The sequence below is a fragment of the Protopterus annectens genome, chromosome 8.part0 (genome assembly GCF_019279795.1).
Source record: "Protopterus annectens isolate FY-2018-M chromosome 8.part0, PAN1.0, whole genome shotgun sequence".
Classification (NCBI taxonomy): domain Eukaryota; kingdom Metazoa; phylum Chordata; order Ceratodontiformes; family Protopteridae; genus Protopterus; species Protopterus annectens.
Window position 1 is genome coordinate 1,646,344,317 of NC_056741.1, and position 20,179 is coordinate 1,646,364,495.

Sequence of the window (20,179 nt, forward strand, 5' to 3'; positions counted from 1 at the left end):
CTCAGGACTCGCCCTCTCCCAGAGGGGAATATGATAGACACTGTCCTCATGGCAGTGGAGGTGTAAGGAACCAGGGGTCTCAGGATTCCTTCCTGGACAGACCTGAGCAGCAGCCCTGAAGGGTTGCCCAACTGTTGGTCTCTGGAGGCAATTGGGACATGTCTCTCAGTACACCCAGCAGCCTGAGAGTCAATTACAGATGATTGTTGGGTGTTGCAAGTCATATCTAGAGGATACTCAATTCCCTTCATTCAAATGCCAATCTCCCCCAAACACCTCCCAGACATACCACCAGTGCAAAGGAAGGAAGCAGCACTGGAAATTTCCAAGCTGCTCGAAAAATGAGTGATCCAGCCCATCCCCCCAGACCAGTCCAGATCAGGCATCTATTCCAAGTTCTTTTTAGTGCCAAAGACGACGGGGGACTTAAGACCCATCCTGGATCTTTCAACCCTAAACCTGTCGGTTGCCAAGACAAAATTCTGAATGGTCATTCTCCAATCTATTCTGCCCTTCATGCAGAAAAATGATTGGATGTGCACAGTGGACCTCCAGGATATGTACTATCACATCAAAATGGACAGGTGCTGTCAGAGGTTCCTCCGCTTCTGGCTGCCGGTCAATCATTAACAATTTAGAGTGCTACCCATTGGTCTCACCACCACCCCCAGGATGTTCACTAAAAGTGATGGCAGTGGTGGCAGCTCACCTGTGGCTGCAGGGGTTCCAGGTCTTCCCATACCTGGATAATTGGCTCCTGTCCACCCCCTCCAGGCATCGTCTCTACTATGCCAGGGATCTCCTTCTCCAAGCTGCCCATCAGTTGGGCATAACCATATATCTCAACAAGTCCCTATTGGATCCAGTTCAAGTTCTAGACTTTATTGTAGACACCATTCAGAGCAAGGTTTTTTCTACTCCAGATAGACTTCAATCCCTCAGACATCATGTGCTGTTCATTGTTCAGACCCAATATCCCCTTGCAGAATCAGTTCTTCCAGCACTGTGGTCAATGGCAGCAATGATCACCCTCATCCCCATGGCTCGCCTGCATATGAGGGTTTTCCAATGGTCCTTACTAGATCTACCATTATCCAATCCAATTTGTTTGTCTTGAGCCTGCAGGGATTCGCTTCTCTGGTGGCTTCAGTCCCTGTATCTTCTTCTGGGTCGTCCTTTTATCTTTCTCACCATGAGGACCACTATGACCACAGATGCCTCCCTACTTAGGTGGGGGGGGGCATTGCATGGGAAGGATAATAAAAGGCACATGGTCTTCCCTGGAGACCAAATTGCATATCAACGTCCTGGAGATGAGGGCAATGCTGCTGGTTTTGCAAGCTCTTCATGCCCATCTTCCCCCAGGGATGATTGCTATCCTGACAGCCAACATGTCTGTAGTCTGGTACATCAACAAACATGTCATAAAGCCATGAGATTGTGTGAGTGGGTGATCTCCACCAGCCGTTTTCTGGTGGCAATGCACATTCTTGGGAGGTGCAACATTCTAGCAGACAAGCTCAGCAGATCTGTTCTGATGCTTTACGAGTGGACTGAATCCTTCAGTAGCAGAACAGATCTTCCTAAAGTGGGGTCGGCCTTGCTCAGATCTCTTTACCTCTCCTTCCAATGCAAAGCGCAGCGAGTATTTTGCTCTGAACCCCCTCTGGGAGAGTCCCCCAGAGACACTCTGGTTCATGCTTGGCCCTCCAGTTTTCTGTATGCTTATCCTCTACTTCCCCTGATCCTGAAATTCATATAGAAAGCTCGATGGCTGGGGAGCTTAGTGATTCTCATTGCCCCCTTCTGGCCTTGCCAAGTATAGTTCCCCTCTCTGCGATCTCATGTAGTGTGTCCTCCTTGGACATTAGATCCAGTTCTAGATCTGATCTTGCATCCCTCAGGGACCCCACACCCAGATCTAGTCAGTCTGAAGCTTACAACTTGGTTGCTCTAGTTCCAGTAATAGCTAGGAATCCTGGGCTGTCTTCTCCGGTTAAGAAGATTTTGGTAGCGGCTCACAAATCGTCCACTAGAAAAGTTTACTCTCATAAGTGGAAATGTTTTTTGATATGGGCATCTCAACATGATTTGGATCCTTTTACTGCTCCAGTTCCCACCATCTTGGAGTTTTTGGCAGATATTTTTCATCAGGGTGCCAGTTTTTCTATGGTTAATGTTCAGCTGGCAGCTATCTCCAGTTTTCATATAGGAGACAATTCGGCTTCCCTAGCTTCTTCCAAGCTCTGTAAAGCCTTTTGGAATGGTACCTTTTTAATTCGGCCTCCAGTCAAGGACCCTAAGCCACCTCTCCCTTTGAACCTGCAACTACAGTGGATTTGCAATTTCTGTCTTGGAAGACAGCTTTTCTGGTTGCTATTACCTCGGCTAAAAGAGTGTTGGAGATTCAGGCCTTATCTGTTAAGCCTCTTTATATGGGGTCCCATAAAGATAGTGTGACCTTATGTACGAACCCCTCCTTTCTCCCGAACGTGGCTTCAGAATCTAACATTAATCAGGTTATCAGTCTCCCTGTTTTCTTTCCCAACTTCCAGAATAAAGGAGAGTATAAACTGCATTTGCTTGACGTTCATAGACAATTGCATTTTTATTTGAATAAAACAAAGTCCTTTCGCAAGTCTGATCAACTTTTTGTTTCCTTTTCTAAGCCTTTCTTTGGGAATTATGTGTCCAAGGTGACTATTGCTTATTGGATCTCTCAGTGCATAGCTCAGGTGTATACAGCCTAAGGATTATCTCCACCAGATCAGATTAAGGCACATTCTACTAGGTCTATGGCTACTTCAGCGGACTTTTGGTCTAGGTTTCCTTGGATGACATTTGCTCTGTGGCTACTTGGGCATCTTCGCACATGTTTATTTTGCACTATAAGTTGGATCTCCTGTCCAGAGGAATGGCATCCTTTGGCTCCACTGTGCTCTGGAATATCCTTCCATGAGGACCTCCCAGGGTCTTTTGGTAGCTGGGGACTCTGTCCCACTGGTTGAAGATCAAATGAAAACAATAACTTCAGATAAAGAAGTTATGTACTCACCATAAAGTTCCATCTGAGTTGTTGCTTTTCATTTGTCTTTAACCATCCCTCCCTCCTTCCACCTGCCCTTTGCGGGTTGTGTGGTGCACTGGGTGGAAAAGACATAGCCCTTACTTTGGCAATCCTTTGTCTTTCCTATAGTGTTTTCAAGGTACTAATGCCAAGGTGTTAGGCTCTTGGTTAGGTCGGGGTGCTACTGTTCGCACCAAACTTGATCTGAGGGGAGGAGGGAGACATGGGCATTATGGGTAGGGGAGGAGCTTGGATCTGATGCTGGAAAATGCGGCCAAGTCAGATCCATACCGGATCTGCATTCCCACAGATTGAAGACAAATGAAAAGCAACAACTCAGATGGAACATTATGATGAGTACATAACTTTTTTTTTACACTGACCACAGAGTTTGTTATAATATGTAGCAGAGCTGCAAGGAGCACAACCCTCTGCAAGGGACACAGGTATACTTGTGTGTGGGGGTGGTGGCTAAGTTTCACCCCCAAAATAACTATAAGCAATGTTTATTTGTTAACATTTGATTACTTTGAAACGCCGATTGGGTAAGAGCCCATTTTCAGTGGAGGCCTGGGGAGATAAGCTCCAAAGTATTACAAAACATTTAAGAACAAATAATTTTACAATCTTCAAAAATAATACAAAAAATCTGCAATTTAAATAATTATAACAAATTAGACATGAGAAAACACTAATTAAGAATAGATACAAGTTATAAACAATTATTTAATGTTTAGATAAATTTTAACAAGGAAGTGAGAGAAAAAGGGAGAGTAAGGAGATGTAAGGTATGAATAGGTAGTTGCTCACATTTAAGGATATAGTTTATCCTGTTACTGAACAAACACAGACAGGTTTTTCTAGGAAGTCTTTCAGAATGGTTTTGAAGGATGTGTGAGAGGGAGTTGACCTGGTGGATACAGGCAAGAGTTCCAGGCCTTAGTAACATGGTACGAGTATAGAAAATGCCCAACAGATTTGATAGGTTTGTAGACAGGACATACATAACAATATTCCAGCTTTCCACAATGGGCCATTCATAATAATATGTTATCCCAGGCCTGTTGTCTTAAACTCATACTTATAAACACATAAGAAGATAAAATGCTTATCTGATGTCACTTCCTAGAATCTTTGTACTTTATCTGAGGATGGGTGATGGGCACTTCATGGTAAGATCTTGATGGAGGGATTGTGGGATAGCTGACAGTATGCTAGTTCAACAACAAAGACAGGAATTTACGGAGGGTGTGTGGTAAAACAATGGACACAAGGTAGCAATGTAGCTTGGAGATGGATGAGGAGATATATGCATAGGGGTCTATGGTTAATCTTCAAAGAAAACGCTCTTTGAATGGCTTTTAATTGAATGCTGTCAAAACTGCTTTTCCTCGTATAAGCTGTAACAACCCACCAGTAACCAAGCAGCCTCAATACTCACCACCCGCACCAGTGGGGGATGGTCACTGAGAGGATGACAAGTACACACACAGTATTTCCAGGTGCAGCTCTTTGCATCAAGTGCAATTTCCCTTGAGAGCACACAGAGACCACAGTCAGTTCAGGGCTGTTTCTTCCCTCTTTCTTCAGATTCCCAATAAGACTCCGCACTGGCACAGCTATAGAGTTGGGATCTTAGCTGAGTGGCCAAATCAAGACCTCCAGCACCTTCTCTGTCCAACCAGTGCTTTGTGTCCCTGTCCCTGCCCAAGTAGCTGACACACACTCTTTGAGGTTTGATTTACACACACACACACACACACACACACACACACACACACACACACACACACCCGGGGAAGGCTGGCACAGGTTTCTAGCTATGCCACCTTTTGCCCAGACTATAAGGTAGTTATCACTACCACCATCCAACTCCTTATCAGCTACTTTAAGGCCCTTAACAAAGGGTGTCCAACCTTACTGTGCAATATTAATGTTAATACAAATGGTAGTTTGACCAAGAGCAAGGCTATTAGGAGTGGCCCATACAGTGTCACCAAATAAATATGCAAGTACTCTCAAAACTTAAATAGCTCTAGACAGAGGTTTAAATATATTTAATAATAAATAATAAAAGAACAAGAAAATACTCAATATATATTCACAGTGACATCAGAGTTCAAAATCACAGGATATATTTAAAACAACATTGAAGGACAGTCTCAAATAAATAAAGAAAAATATCTAAACTGAACTTTGCTATATTCCTGACTATATCTAAGAGAATTGTACTGTTCCTTAGAAACTTACTTCATCAGAGCAAGGCAGATGTGGTGAATGGTTCTTGTTGTCAGGTCCAAGACATAATACAGAATGCTCTGTCTATCTCAGAGAGTTCTTAAATTAATATCTCAAATAATACTGGTGGGGTAGCTTGCAGAATGACATAATTTCTTGTCATATGACTCTATCCCATGTGAAACCCCCACTACCGGAAGCTGGCAGTATTTAGCATCTACCTGTGAAAATATATAGACCTCAGATCTTTGGCAGATGCTGGAAATCATAAAACAATTGCATTCCTTCATACTTTCAGAGGTAGTAATTAGTTCACTCCAAAGACAATACAGAAAGCTTCTCAGCACAGACTCTGCATTTGTAGCTGCAATAAAAATTGAAAGATACATCTTTTATTGTGTAGCCATAAAGTAATTTAATTTCAGCTATTTTTCTGAAGTTAACCACCTGCATTCCAGTTTCCACTGTTAAAATATAAACATTTAAATAGTTAAAATAACGCATGTACATTTCCATTGTATTTTAGTAGGGCACACTGTGGTTACATTTCAAACAACACTTTGCAAAACCCTATTCAATGCACACTTCTGTACCAGCAGTTTGATACGCACATGGCATACAGTTCTAATACATTTGTAACACAAGCATCTTGCATAAATCATGTTGATATTCACAAATGACATAATTATGTGCAATATTCCAGATACCTGTGCTTGCAGTATCCCCCTTTGTCACATAAGCATATAATCTTAAATTTATTCATCGAATAGACATAGTTGGCCAACATCACAAGTATCCATTGATGCTGGTAATGAAAACTAATCAAAAATAATGTTGCAAAAAACATCTTATTAAGTGGACACTGTATAAAAATATAAGTAAACCTGCCCTTTCCCCCACTATAGTGTGAACTCAGAATGTTTTATATATAATTAGTGGGGGGTGTGAGGGTGCAGTACTCCACAAGAGGAACATTAATTCAACACCAGACACTCCCTCCATATATACCAACTCGGAGATCACACTAAAGTGGAGAAAGAGCAGGTTTCCTTATAACTACATTACCTTGGTAATGCTTCCTTTCTGTTGGTCAGCTATGATGGAATACCTATGTGAAGAAAAGGGGTTTTGATGGTTAGTGTTCAACTAAAAGCCATTCGAAGAATATTTTTTTCGATGATTAACCATAGACCCATATGCATACAGGCATGTATAAGCCTACATGTAACAGAAAAGGCAGAGAATTTATGGTTGCTGATAACTGGAGGACTAGGTGAGGCAGTGAGGAGGTCTCTGTACCAGATGACAGCATACAGCTTGTTGGTATGTCGGTAGACTTCAGGGAGATAGTAAAATGACATGAGGGCTAAGGAATACATGTGGGTACAAGGAGGAGTGGAAGACAACTGCTTCTAAGGCTTAAACTAGTAGATCAGTGAACTGTGTTACAAGGAGAGGTATATGAGGGTGAACAGGCTGAGATATGGTGGTACCAAGAGGAGGACAATGTATGTCAGACATTACCAGACTTGATTAGGAGTAAGGAAAATACGGGATTTGAATGGTTTGAAACTGGAAAAAGTCATGGAAGGACTAGGTTATACATGCAGAAAAAAAACAAATAATCATATTATAAACAGTCACTTTATACTAAATATGGTGTTAGGTGATATCCTAGTTACTTCCCACATCACACCCCCGGCTACTTAATATCTCTCTCATATGTTTCTATTCTTCCTTATACGCACCAAAGAAAGCTCAACCTTCTGCACACTCTCAGCTTTCCAATTCTTTGTTTTACCATTTGCATCTTATGGTAGATAATTTTATTTCTAAATGAGCAACAGAACATTGGAATTTTAACTGCACTTTTGCTGACTGCCTTCAATAAGACCCAATGTTTTTACCAGATGACTGGTGAAAGAGAAGACAACAGGTCATGAGTTCCATCAGCAGGGGAAGTGGAGCAGAAGGGGCATAGAGTGTGTGTGCAAAATGCCCAGACCATGGTGAACATGGAAGGTGATGCTGGGTGGGGGTGGGGTAGACAAGACTAGTGTGATGCTGATGGAGAATGATGACAGTGTGTCTGAAGGGATTGCAGGCCAATTCTGGTGGATGCAATATTATATAGCTTTTTACTCATTTATTGGTTAACTGGGAAAGTAGTTTGCAAAAGGTAATTTTTCAGTCACGTCCCATGCTGAAGAAACATTGATAAAATCACCAGCAATACACAACATGCTGTAGTGGCTGCTAGAGGTCATTTTTCAATTGCATCCAAGGCCAAAGAAACATAATTAAAATTATTGGTAAAACACATTACATATTTACATTATATAATAAAACATAGTCATAAAAATTAAGTAATATAAGTAAAATGAAACTATCAAATTCATAAATGTTGTAATGAAAAAACATTCTATTTAGGTGAAGTTCAAATAATGGAAGAGAAAATATCTAAACATTTACTGTTGATTTTTATGATTAGCTTATCATCCAAGTTGCATATTTTTTACAAAAATAAAACCTGTGGCGGTATGAACCTTATTTGGAAAAAAAAAAAGCTATGCATTTTGAGTATAATAAAATGCTTTCTTACCAGATGTGAAGTTGGTTTTATGTCAGCTGACAGTCAACTCTTCAGAAGAAGAGCAAAAATCGTAAGTTAACAGGCATTTTGTGATTCTAGAAGCAAAAGAGGAAAATTATTACAAAAGGTAAGAGTTTATATTGAAGTAGCTCAGTTGCTATGCGAGTACATTATCTAAATTGGAAGCCAAACTTTTCCCCTTCTATTGTAATGGTGTCATGTTTATCATGAAAAAAGAGCTGCATATCTATATGTTTGTGTCAGAATATTGAGCTTTCGAAAACACAAGCTTCATATGGTTGAGAGCATATGTTTGACTTTCTGTAAAATTAAATGAAACAAAATGAAAATCTATGTCTGTGCCCCCCACAGCCCCCTGCAAATTATATATACCAACTCTGGGATTGCACTACAGTGGGTTTTCTCCTTTCGGCTGCTTCTGTTATGGATCACCATAGCAGGTTATTGGTGTCCACGAATGGCAGTAGCGTTTTTACAGTGTTGAGTTGTCAGCCCAGCATCCAAGCTTCCTCAGAAGGCACACATATGCAAATACTCACACCTAAGGCCAATTTTGAATGTCCACTCCACCTACAGCATGTCTTGGGAATGCGGGAGGAAACCGGATCATCCAGAAACACAAGGAGGACATGCAGACTTCGCACAGAAGGCACCCCAGCCAAGAACTGAACTGGAGAACCTCTTGCTGTGGGGCGACAATGCTAACTGGTGCACCACTGTGCCACCCATATGCTAGAATGGGTAAAAAGGAAAATTCTCTGATACTCACTGTACCATAAATCTGATACTCACTGTACCATAACCTCCATACAAATGCTTTGAGTTTTTGGAAAGTTGAACCTCTAATATATGAAGTTCGAGTTTTCGAAAACGTGATCATCTGACATAAACCCAGCTCTACAGACCTTAGTAGGATTTGTAAAGTGAAAAAGGATTTTTATAGGAAGCTGCAGATAGAAAGACAAATCCATATTGCTGCTTTTTTAGGAAAACAGCTTTACCAATAGCCAATCCAGCTACTAAGCATAAAAATGCAGGCCTTTTATATTCAAGAAGGATCTTTTTAGAACATTTCTTCAATGAAAAAAAATAATATTATTACTTTAAATTAAAAAAGATTCAAACCATAACACCAAATTATTGAATACAGGGATTTTTGAATACCAAAATTCATCACAGCACTCAACAGTCTATTCAAGTTTGTGATCATATCAGGCATTGGTTGCAAAGAACATGCATGTTTCTGCTTTATAATAGTTTATTTGTTAACCATGTTCAGAAATCCATCTGAAATGTGCTGTATAACCTTGCTAATAAATAAGAACTATATCATTTGCATATCGAGAAATACTATTACAGGACATTTCAGAAAACCGTTGATTTTTATATTTATATATATATATATATATATATATATATATATATATATATATATATATATATATATGGGTCTACTTCATAACATTGAAATTTCATAACATTGAATTTCATCCATTCCTATCGTTGTTGAGCCTCATCTTCCTTTAATCTTGGCATAATTAAGTCTTCCAAAATATTTCCATCTGTGCTCTTTTTTGATTTCCATTTCTCCTCTTTATACTTTATGTAGATCAGAGTGTATGTGCTATATCTTTAAGAAGCATATCAAGGACTGAACATGCACATGCAAATACCAAGCATGTGCTGCTCCCAGTGCCATTTGAGAGTGCAGCCAGAGAGGGAGCATGTATGATTGCAGTAGTTAGTTTGGATATAAGTTACTTAAGTTAAAGTCGACAAACTTTTATCATGATGTGTTTGTATATAATAAAGGTGCAGAGATGACAGTGAAGGTAAACTAAGAGAAACGAGCATGGAAAAGAGCCAGAAAAGAATCAAAGGTAATGATAATTTGCAGGAGCTGCTTGTTTAATAAAAAAGATAAAACGGAGCATTCCAAGGGTACTAACCACATTAAACAAGCGGGAGGCACAAAAGGTTTATTAACTAAGGGAAATGTTTAAAATTAAGATATTTGATAAAACGATTATCAGAAAAGCAAAACAAATATATTTAAAGAAAAATGAGTATGTTTAAGGCAAAATGGGCATGTTTAGAGTAAAACAAACACAAGAACAGTACAATGGGCATGAAAAGAGATTAAACGAGCAAAATAAATATAATAAGGGCAAAAAGGGCACATTAAGTGTAAATAAAGCAAGGCAACTGCATGTTTTTTTGCAAAGTGCTATATTTCGGCATAACTATGACTTTGTGTTGTATCAAGGGCATAACTAGAGTTATTTGAAGTATTTCAAAGTGTATAAACGTGCTTACAGTGTGTGCTTATTACTTTGTATGTATTCTGAAGAGTTTATATGTGTGTAAAGTACAACTATTTTGTGAGGGTCCCTATTAGATTAATGAAAACACTAAAGATGGAACAGCTTAGAAATCGAAAATGCTGTTTTTCGAAGGAGGTATCGTGGGGGGCTGTGCCCCCCATACTCCCCTGCTAATTACATATACCAACTTTGAGATCGCACTGCAGTGAGGAAAGGGCAAATTTTCCATTCTTCACTGTACCGCGATCTCACAATAGCAATTCTGAAGAACGGCATTTTCGATTTCTAAGTCGTTCGACCTTTAGTGTTTTTGTCGATCTAATAGGGACCCTTTCATGAGATACAGTCAAAATTTAAAAACACAAATAAGACCCGCAGCTGTAGCACCAAAGTTACTTTATTTAAATGTAGTATAAACTACATATGGAAAAAACAAGGATAGCTCAGACCAGTTTTGGCAAAAATAACAGTGCCTTCATCAGTGTAAAGAGAACAAATGCAATACTCATTTATATAATACAATTATTTAATCACATGAGTAGTGATTATACATGCTTGTTAAGACCCAGAGGGAATAATCCACTTTTTTCTTTTCTGTTAAGTATGTCATGCCAGCCCATTTTGTTTGATCTGTGTGCAGTGATTTTATCAATAATAATAAAATTAAAGGAAGCACTTGAATGTACCAAAGTATGTTTATAAAGTGCGTTGGTTGGTTTGTGCTGTCTGATCTCACTAAAATGTTCTCCCATTCTGAATTTGACCGGACGAGAAGTTTGTCCCACATAAAAGGATGAACAATTACATGTGGCGAGATAAACAACCCAGTCAGATTGGCCGTTGGCATAAAAACCTATATCAAAAATTTGACTGGTGTTTTTACTGCTAAAAGAGGTAGATTTCATAAGTTTACTGCAATAGGGACAGTGCCCACAAGGGAAGCAACCAACTAATCGACCACTTGAAATAGTTGATTGTGACAAAGACAAATTGGGTGGTAGGAAGTGTTTGTAATGGCTGAAAAGAGAACCCAAATTTCTGCCTTTCTTGTAAGTAAAGGGGCATCTAGTTGGTAGAATTGTAGATAATGTAGAATCAGCCAACAAAATATTCCAATGATGGTTAACACTGTGAATTAGTGAATTGGTATTGCGGCCATAAGTAGTCAAAAACAGATGAATGTATCATCAGTACAATTTTTATTCTTGTATTGAAGCAAGTCTGGCCTGTCTAAACCATCAACATGACGGACAGCATTGTGTATGGAACCAGTACCATAGCCCCTATTCTTAAATCTAGTGATGAAGTCATGTTTATAAAAACTATAAGACTGTTCATTAGAACAGATACATTTACCACGTATAAACTGGAATTTTGGAAAGTTACGACAAATGTGAGGAGGATGAAAGTTGGTGGCATGGAGGAGTGAATTATATTGAGGGAATTTGCGATGTACCTTAGTAGACAAAGTATGATCAGTGTTCCTGGTTATACTAACATCCAAAAACATGATGTTATTTAGATCATAATTGACTGAAAACTCAACACCCCATTTGTTTTCATTGAGATAGTTAAACTCATGTAGATATTCAACATCAGACCTCCACACCATCCAGCAGTCATCCAAATATTTTCTCCAAATGCCTCTTTCATCAAGGTAAAGGTTATGAGATCTATCATAGATTATATGTTCCTCAAAATAGCTCATAAATAAATCAGCATAAATGGGTGCAAATGAAGCACCCATGGCGGTGCCCTTATTTTGAAGATAACATTCAGCTTGATAAAAAAAAGACATTGTTGGTAAGGATATGTTCACAAAGAATAATAAGAAAAGTATTGAAACCAGGTGGATATAGTTCAGATATTGTTAACCAATGTTCTAGTGCATCAATGCCAGCCCAATGCAGTATGTTAGTATAAAGAGCTTTAACATCAAGAGTGCACAGAAACCAACCTGGTTCCAATTTTTGTCAGAAATGACCCTTAGAAATTCTGTGGTATCTTGGATATGAGAACGTACCCATTTAAGAAGGGGCTTCAGATATCTGGTTAAGTATATAGAAAGAGGTTCTGTTAAAGATTTTCTACCTGCAACAATCGGTCTACCAGGGGGGTTGTTGACATCTTTATGAATTTTTGGCAAAAAATATATGTATTGGGGGGCTGGATCATCCATAGTGAGATGTTGTAAAGTGTTATGACTAATTATACCCTCATCGTTAGCTGATAAAAGTGTATCAATCTTCTTTTTAAATGACTGGGTGGGGTCAATAACCAAGTGTGAATAATAGCTACCATCCAAAAGTTGTCTTTTTGCCTCCATGTCATATTGGGTCCAATCCTGGACCACAACAGCACCCCCCCTATTTGGCTATAAGTATAACTAGTTGATGATTGTTGGCCATACTTAAAATCGCCTCCATTTTCACCCTAGTTATGTTATTGGGTTTTAACCTGGTTTCATTAGCATGAAAATGTAAGTCCTTAAGAATGGATTTCTTAAATAGAGACACAGTATGATCCATCGGTGGCATAAATGTTGATTTATGATATCTGAATTCATGTTCTGAAACACTAGTTTCTTTATCATGAAAAAAACAATCTCAAATTTAATTTTCTACAAAATCTCTAAACATCATCCACCAAACTGTCTTCAGACACAAAGAAACCAGGGATAAATGAAAGGCCTTTATTCAATACCTTGAGTTCAACATCAGAAAGAGTATAGGAAGAGATGTTACAAACATTTATTGTTTCTTGGTGATCAACTGTATTAGGGTCTGCAGATCGTCGACCCTGCTTGTGTTTCCTTCCACCCCTTCTGCATTTGGGCCTAAAGGGACAATATTGTTGGAGCATTTGTAAGCTGGTGAGCCTGTAACACCAGAGGTATTTGGTTCGTAACTAGATGAAGACTCATCCCCAGTAGACTCAGGGTCAGGGGATGGTGACTTTTTAAGACTAAAACATGGGCGTTTCCTCCTAACTGTATTTTGTGATTGCTGTGAAAACCTAACCCTTGACGATGGTCATATGATTCTATGGACTACCTAAACAAAATGTATGATATCTTAAACAATACAGGAACTTATGAAGCTCTTTCCAAGAATGAAATAAATATAGCGTATAGGAGAATGGATATGTTCTTAGAGGAATATTTGACTGATAACAGAATAACTAAGGACACATACAATTTCGTAAAGGTAGAAAATCCTATTATAGCCACTATAGTGGGAATGCCAAAAATACATGAGAAGATAACCAACCCCACATTTCGTCCGATTATATCTGGTAGTAAATCTAAGACTTTTTCTTACGGTATAGTTATTGACAGATGGTTAAAACACACCTATGGTAAAGTACAACATATGTTAAAAGATTGCTAGGACTTCTTGAATTGTTTAAATGCTAATATTTGGGGAAAAGATTTAATATTTTTAATGATTGATGTTGTTGATTTATTTTTCCTGTATCCCAAGAGATAAAGGCCTGGACAGCTTTTGCAACAGTATGATAACATACTCAGACTTAGAATGGGAGAAAATATAATTGATTACAGAATTTATGGCTATGGTCCTTGATTACAACTTGAACACTTCAGACAGACAAGAGGAGTGGCGATGGGTGCCTCCTGCACCCCTATTTTTGCAAATCTGGTGTTACTGGATTGGGAGACAAAGTATGTCTTCAATTGCAAATTTTATGATTATATTAAATGTTATGTTAGATTTTTGGACGATATATTCGTGTTATGGAAAGGAACTAAGGAAAATATTGAAGAATTTGTTAAATATTTAAATGATACTAGTACATTTTTAAAATTCACTTATACTTATGATGAACATGATATATCATTGTTAGATACATATATCTCACATTGTGAAGATGGATTTAGATCCAATTTATATCGCAAATCTACTTTCAGTAACGCTTATTTAGAGTGTAGTAGTTGCCACCCTCACAGACAGAAAAAGAGTATCATTAAAGACCAGAGTATTAGGGTGGCTCGCAAGACCTCAAGATATGAAGACATGGTTCAGGAACTGGATATTTTAGGAGACATGTGTTTGGATAGAGGATACCCCCTTTCTTTAGTTAAAGACACAGTTGATTATGTAAAAGTACAATGGGGTAGTAACTATAAACCATTATTAGGATTAGGTCTTGAATCCCCAGTTAACATTGATACAAGTGACGATTATAGGGGAGCATTAGTGTTAGAATACAACCCCTCTGTACATGTTAAATATATTGTTACTAAAACTGGAATGTACTAAGAAGTGTTGGGGATGTTTACAAATTGTTAGGGGAAAAACCTAACTTGTATTCAAGACTGAGGTTAACCTAAAAAATAAATTTGAATATGGTCAGGTACTTCATAATCATATGAGATGAAATAATAGTGGCACTAGGAAATGTGGCAGTTGTAATCAATGCTTTGTTATATTTCAAAGTCAATTTTTAGCACTGGATAACATTAATAGAAATACAATATATTTTAAGAAAAGTAATTGCTGCTCAGTCCATCTAATTTATTTAGATAAGTGTACAGCCTGTTCCTTTTTTATGTAGGAAAAACTGATAGAGCCCTTCAAAATAGAATATATGAACAACTTTACCAGATAAAAAGGCAAAATACCAATAATGCACTATATAGACACATTGTATCTAGTCCGAATTGTAAGAATTTTAAATTTGTAATTTTAGAATTGTTAATTGTCAACCCGAGTGGTGGAAATATGAAAGTCTTATTAGAAGAAAAGGAATTTAAATGGCAGTTATTACTTAACACTACCACCCCTGGGTATTAATGACAATATTTATAGTACCTCTGTGTTAGAATTGAGGAGACTGGGGGACACGTAGGATTTTAATGTGTTTTGTATGTTGACAAGTATTAGTCTATTCGTTTTAGAATAATTTTAGAAAAAGATTTTTATCACTGTTTTATTATTTTTAGTGGTTGACAATAGTATTATAATAATATATGGTTTGATCACTTACAATTGTTATATAAATGAGATATTGACTGGCTGTTTTACTGTGTATGTATTAAGTTATAGGTCTGTATTACCCTTTTAAGAGAAGTAATTATGAGAAGGTAGTCATTTTGTAAGAGCACACCCAATTGGTTAATATAGTGTATAAAAATGTGATTGTACTGAATGAAGTTTAGATTCTGATGAAGTCCACGGGTCAGTAGATGAAAGCACTAAATCTTAATAAAATTTGTACCAATTTTACATTTTGTGGATGGGTCTTCATTGCCCTATGTGAATCCAGCAGTCGGAGATGAGCGTTTACTTTTTGTTGGGATTACAAGTTGTATTACAAGTTACACTTTGGTGTATTTTATTTACAAGTTCTAAGACTAGTTCAGTTAACGGAGCATGCTCAGTGCAGTACAAGCATGAATTGGCAAAACCCATGTCTAGCTTTATTGTTAACTGTCATAACTGTGGTGTCAATCATAAGTCTAGAGGAGAGAAATGCTTAGCATTTGGCCAGCAATGTCACAAGTGTAAAAAAATGGAACCATTTTCAAAAGTTTTGCAAATCAAGTAAACCCCACACAGTTGTAAAGAAAGGTCACTTAAAAAAGCAAATTGATCAAGTAGAGTTGCAGCAGTCCACTTTCTATGTAGATGGTGTATCAGTAATTGGTGAAACAGTTGATGCAGTGAATTTATTGGCAAAGAGTGAATTGTTTTGTACAGTTTGTATCAATGGTAAATCCACAAAGCTTAACGTAGACACTGGTTTCAAAGTGTAATGTTATATCAGCAGACACATTTGCTAAAGTGAGAACTAATGAGCAACTCAATGTGGTCAGTAGTGCAAAATTTGTTGCTTATGGAGGTGAAGAAATTCAAACTGAAGGCTCAGTGATGCTTTCTTATTATTGGGCTAAGAACTGTTACAGCTTGTTATTCTATGTAATCTGAAGACCAGTACAGTCTTTGTTTGGTCTCATAGACAGTTTGAGAATGAATCTGCTTTCTTTTACCAAATAAGTTCATCACATAAGTGTATACCCTAGTTCCAATTTTTCTGAAACCATTTTCTCAGAATATGCTGATGTTTTCGATGACAAGTTGGGCAAACTTCCAGTTGTGTATTCCATGAAGTAAGACCCAGAGGTCACTCCAGTAGTTAGACCAGCAAGAAGAGTTCTGATAGCTATGCAGGATAAAGTTAAGGCTGAGCTGGATAAAATGGTGCAGCAAGGTGTGATTTGTTCAGTTACAGAACCAACTGAATGGGTGTCATCTATGGTAGCAGCTCACAAAAAAGGCTCAGATGAAAGCAGAATATGTATGGACCCAAGAGATCTGAACAAAGCATTGAAGAGACCGCATCATCTGATGCACACAGTTAAAGAGGTCACAGCTCAAATACCGAATGCCACTGTTTTTTCTGCCTTGGATGCAAAAAGTTAATTTTGGCAAGTGATGCTTGATCACACATCATCATTACTAACCACTTTGGTACCCTTTTCGCAGATACAGATTTCTAAGGATGCCATTTGGAATAAATTCTGCAAGTGAAGTCTTCTGGTGTCCAGTAGAGCAAATTTTTTCAGGTTATCCTTGTGCCATAATAGTAGATGATTTATTGGTTGCAGGCAATGGTGAAACAGAGCATGACAGAAACCTAAAGAGAGTTCTAGATAGAGCACATGAAGTAAACTTGAAGGCTCAATCCTCTGAAGTGTAAATTCAGACTACCAGAAGTTACATATGTAGGTCATTTATTTACCAGTACTGGCTTGAGACCAGACCCGACCAAGCAAGAAGCTATTCTTGAGATGTCAGCACCAGATAATAATCAAGCTCTACAGTGTTACCTAGGCATGGTCAACTATTTAGGCAAGTTCATACCAGACTTCAGTGAGTTGACAGTACCTTTAAGAGAGCTGATGTGCAAAAATATTACATGGTCATGGTTAGAACTGCACCAGAAGGCATTCGAAGACCCTAAGCAGAAAATTGCCAACCGACCTACATTAAGAAACTGTGATGTAAATAAGCCAGTCACTTGTTCCTGTGATGCTTCAAAATTTGGTCGAGGCACAGTTATTCTTCAACAGGGCAGACCAGTAGCTTGTGCATCTAGAACACTTACCCAAACTGAAATACAGTATGTTCAAATTGAGAAGGAACTTGGCAATAGTATTTGCATGTTCAAACTTTCATGATCATATCTATGGTCGAGTTATTCAGATTGAAACTGACCACCAACCTCTAGTTACTATTCTAAAGAAGCCTATGCATTCAGCTCCAGTGAAATTACAAAGAATGATGCTATGGCAGTGCATAATTTCTCTACCACTAGACCTGATGAGCTGATAGATCACTCATAGACTGATCCAGTTTTGCTAAAGCTCAACCACTACATTAATGTTGGGTAGCCGTCAAAGCAATCTAGTGTACCCACCTGAAGTGCAAACCTATTATCCTTACAGAGATGAAATGTTGATGGAAGACGGCATTATTTTCAAAGACCCTAAAATTGTTGTTCCTGCTTCCTTACAACAAGATATATCCAGATTTTGCATTGTGGTCACCCAGGTTACGCATCCACTAAGAGAAGAGCGAGAGAACTAGTATTGTGGCCTTCATTACTGAATGACACTGATAAAGTACTTTCCTCTTGTTCAGTATACAATAGTACTAAACCACACCTGCAAAGAGAACCACTTCAGCTAAGTCAAGTTCCTGAACTACCTCGGTCAACAGTAGCCACTTATATCTTCAAGTGGGACAGTCAACACTACTTAGTTTTGGTAGACTCTTATTCGGATTGGTTTGGGATTGATTTACTACCTAATCTAACAGCCACTACTGTTATTACCAATTTGAGACATCATTTCTCAGTCCATGGTAGTCCACACAAAGTTCTGACAATGGTACTGAATTTACTAGTCAGTTGCTTCAGAACTTTGCAAAAGAAAGGGACTTTGTACATGTTACTAGCAGTCCTGAATATCCACAGTCAAATGGGCTAGCTGAACGTGCAGTGCAGAGTGCAAAGCAATTACTTGAAAGGTCAAAGTGTGACAATACTGATGTCTTTTTGAATTTACTTAATCTCAGAGACATACCCTGTGATGATATACCTGGCTCACCTGCCCAAAAGACTTCTATCCAGCACACCAGAACAACTCTACCTATTAGTTCCAGTTCATTGAGACCTAAAGCTAAGAACAACAGAACCATCAAGGCTCAATTATTCAAGAAGTGTTCTATTTAGAAGTCCAGTTATGATAAATTGAGCAGATTTCTTTGCCCACTGAGGGAAAGAGAGACAGTGAGGATACAAAGAATCTTAGGGTGTGGATTACAGGAGAAATTGCAGGCATCTTCTTCCTGTAACAGAATCATCATTGCAGCATTGTTCCTGTGATACAGACTTTAGATCTCAGAGAAAACCAGAAGTTGTTCCCATCCTAGATGTGTTTCAACCTCTACTTCCATTCCTGAGGATGTTCCAAATGTTTCCAAGGTTGAACATTCTGAAGAGACAGCTCCAGATGCTAAACCTAATTCCCAGTTTTATGTCACATGATATAGTCGAATTTCCAGGCCCAGTGTGAAATACACAGCAACATGGAGATAACGGTATATATGTACCTAGTCTTGTATAATTGCATGACAAAGAGCTACTTGTAATATCTGCATACCAAATGGATTTATAACATTGGACGCTCTATTTCTCAGAGGGAGGATGTAGATCAGAGTGTATGTGCTATATCTTTAAGAAGCATGTCAAGGACTGAATGTGCATATATAAATACCGGATACGTACTATTCCCAGTGCCACTTTAAGAGTGAGCATGCATGATTGCAGTAGTTAGTTTAGATACAAGTTACTTGAGTTAGTCAGTAAACCTCTATTGTGATGTGTTTGTATATAATAAAGCTGCTTGAATAGAAACAGCGAAGACTCTTTTTTTGTGTCCAAAGTAGGAGAGCAACACCTTATACAAATTTTCATAAAATATTTGAAATTGGTCTAAAGGATTTCTGGCTATTTTTCTTGTTGTAGGCTCCCTAAATTTGGCAACAACCCTTTCTACTTTTTGCTGCCTAAGTCATTGCACTAAGTTTTAGTGCTCTGGTATTATTACAAAAACAGTTGCTTAACAGCAATCTTTCTAAACTCATGCATATTATCCAGATGCTCCATTATTTCCTCTTTAGCACTGCATTTGCTCCTCTTGTTCTACAAGATTTACCTTATTCTGCAATACTTTAACCTTTGTCAGACTCTCTAAGTAATTCCTAATACTTTTTAACCATATCTATTTCTAAACTCATTTTCATTTTATCCCACTCACTAACTATAACTTCTGAAGATATTTCTATCTTTCCTAGTAACTCTCTCATAATTTCCACTACCCGACTTTAAATTATTTTCTTTTCACAGATAGGTGGGAAAAGATTAGCTTCTCATTTTTACTTCACTACTCTGCATTTTACCTTAGTTTTTATTGGTACATGGTATGAAATTGTTACTGGATGTGTGTTTAAGTTTTCAATTAAGTGCAAATGTTCCTGTGAAATATAATTTATATCTTGTCTAGGCCTGTTATTGTAACTTGGGGAATAATATGTAAATTCAGACTGCTGTATTCACATCTTCTTTACCAAATATTTTCAGAAATTACTTCAGAAATCTAACTTCTTTTGTTATATTTTCCCTTCTAGGTTCCACTGATACATCCTCACTACTGCAAATCAAGTTCCAGTCCCCAGTTATAAGTAATATTCCCTGTTGAAAAGATTATTTTCCCCAGCATTTTCTTAAACTGCATAATAGCAGTTTTTGGTGAAATATAAATGCACACCAGCATAATCTTCTTCCCCATGCCAGTAGCCCATTACTACTACAAATCTGGCTGGTCTTTTTATTAAGTTGTTTCTTCTCATC

The 20,179-nt window shown here is 38.0% G+C and overlaps 1 protein-coding gene across 3 annotated transcripts in view; it reads right to left on the bottom strand.

The window, feature by feature from the left end:
* The window catches only part of B3GAT1 (beta-1,3-glucuronyltransferase 1), a 2,298,313-nt gene that overhangs the window by 456,497 nt on the left and 1,821,637 nt on the right, over window positions 1–20,179 (bottom strand). For all 3 annotated transcript variants that reach the window (XM_044081176.1, XM_044081174.1, XM_044081175.1), the window contains one exon: window positions 7,908–7,993. The gene's annotated coding sequence lies outside the window, so the exon portion shown is untranslated. The remainder of the gene's footprint in view (window positions 1–7,907; window positions 7,994–20,179) is intronic.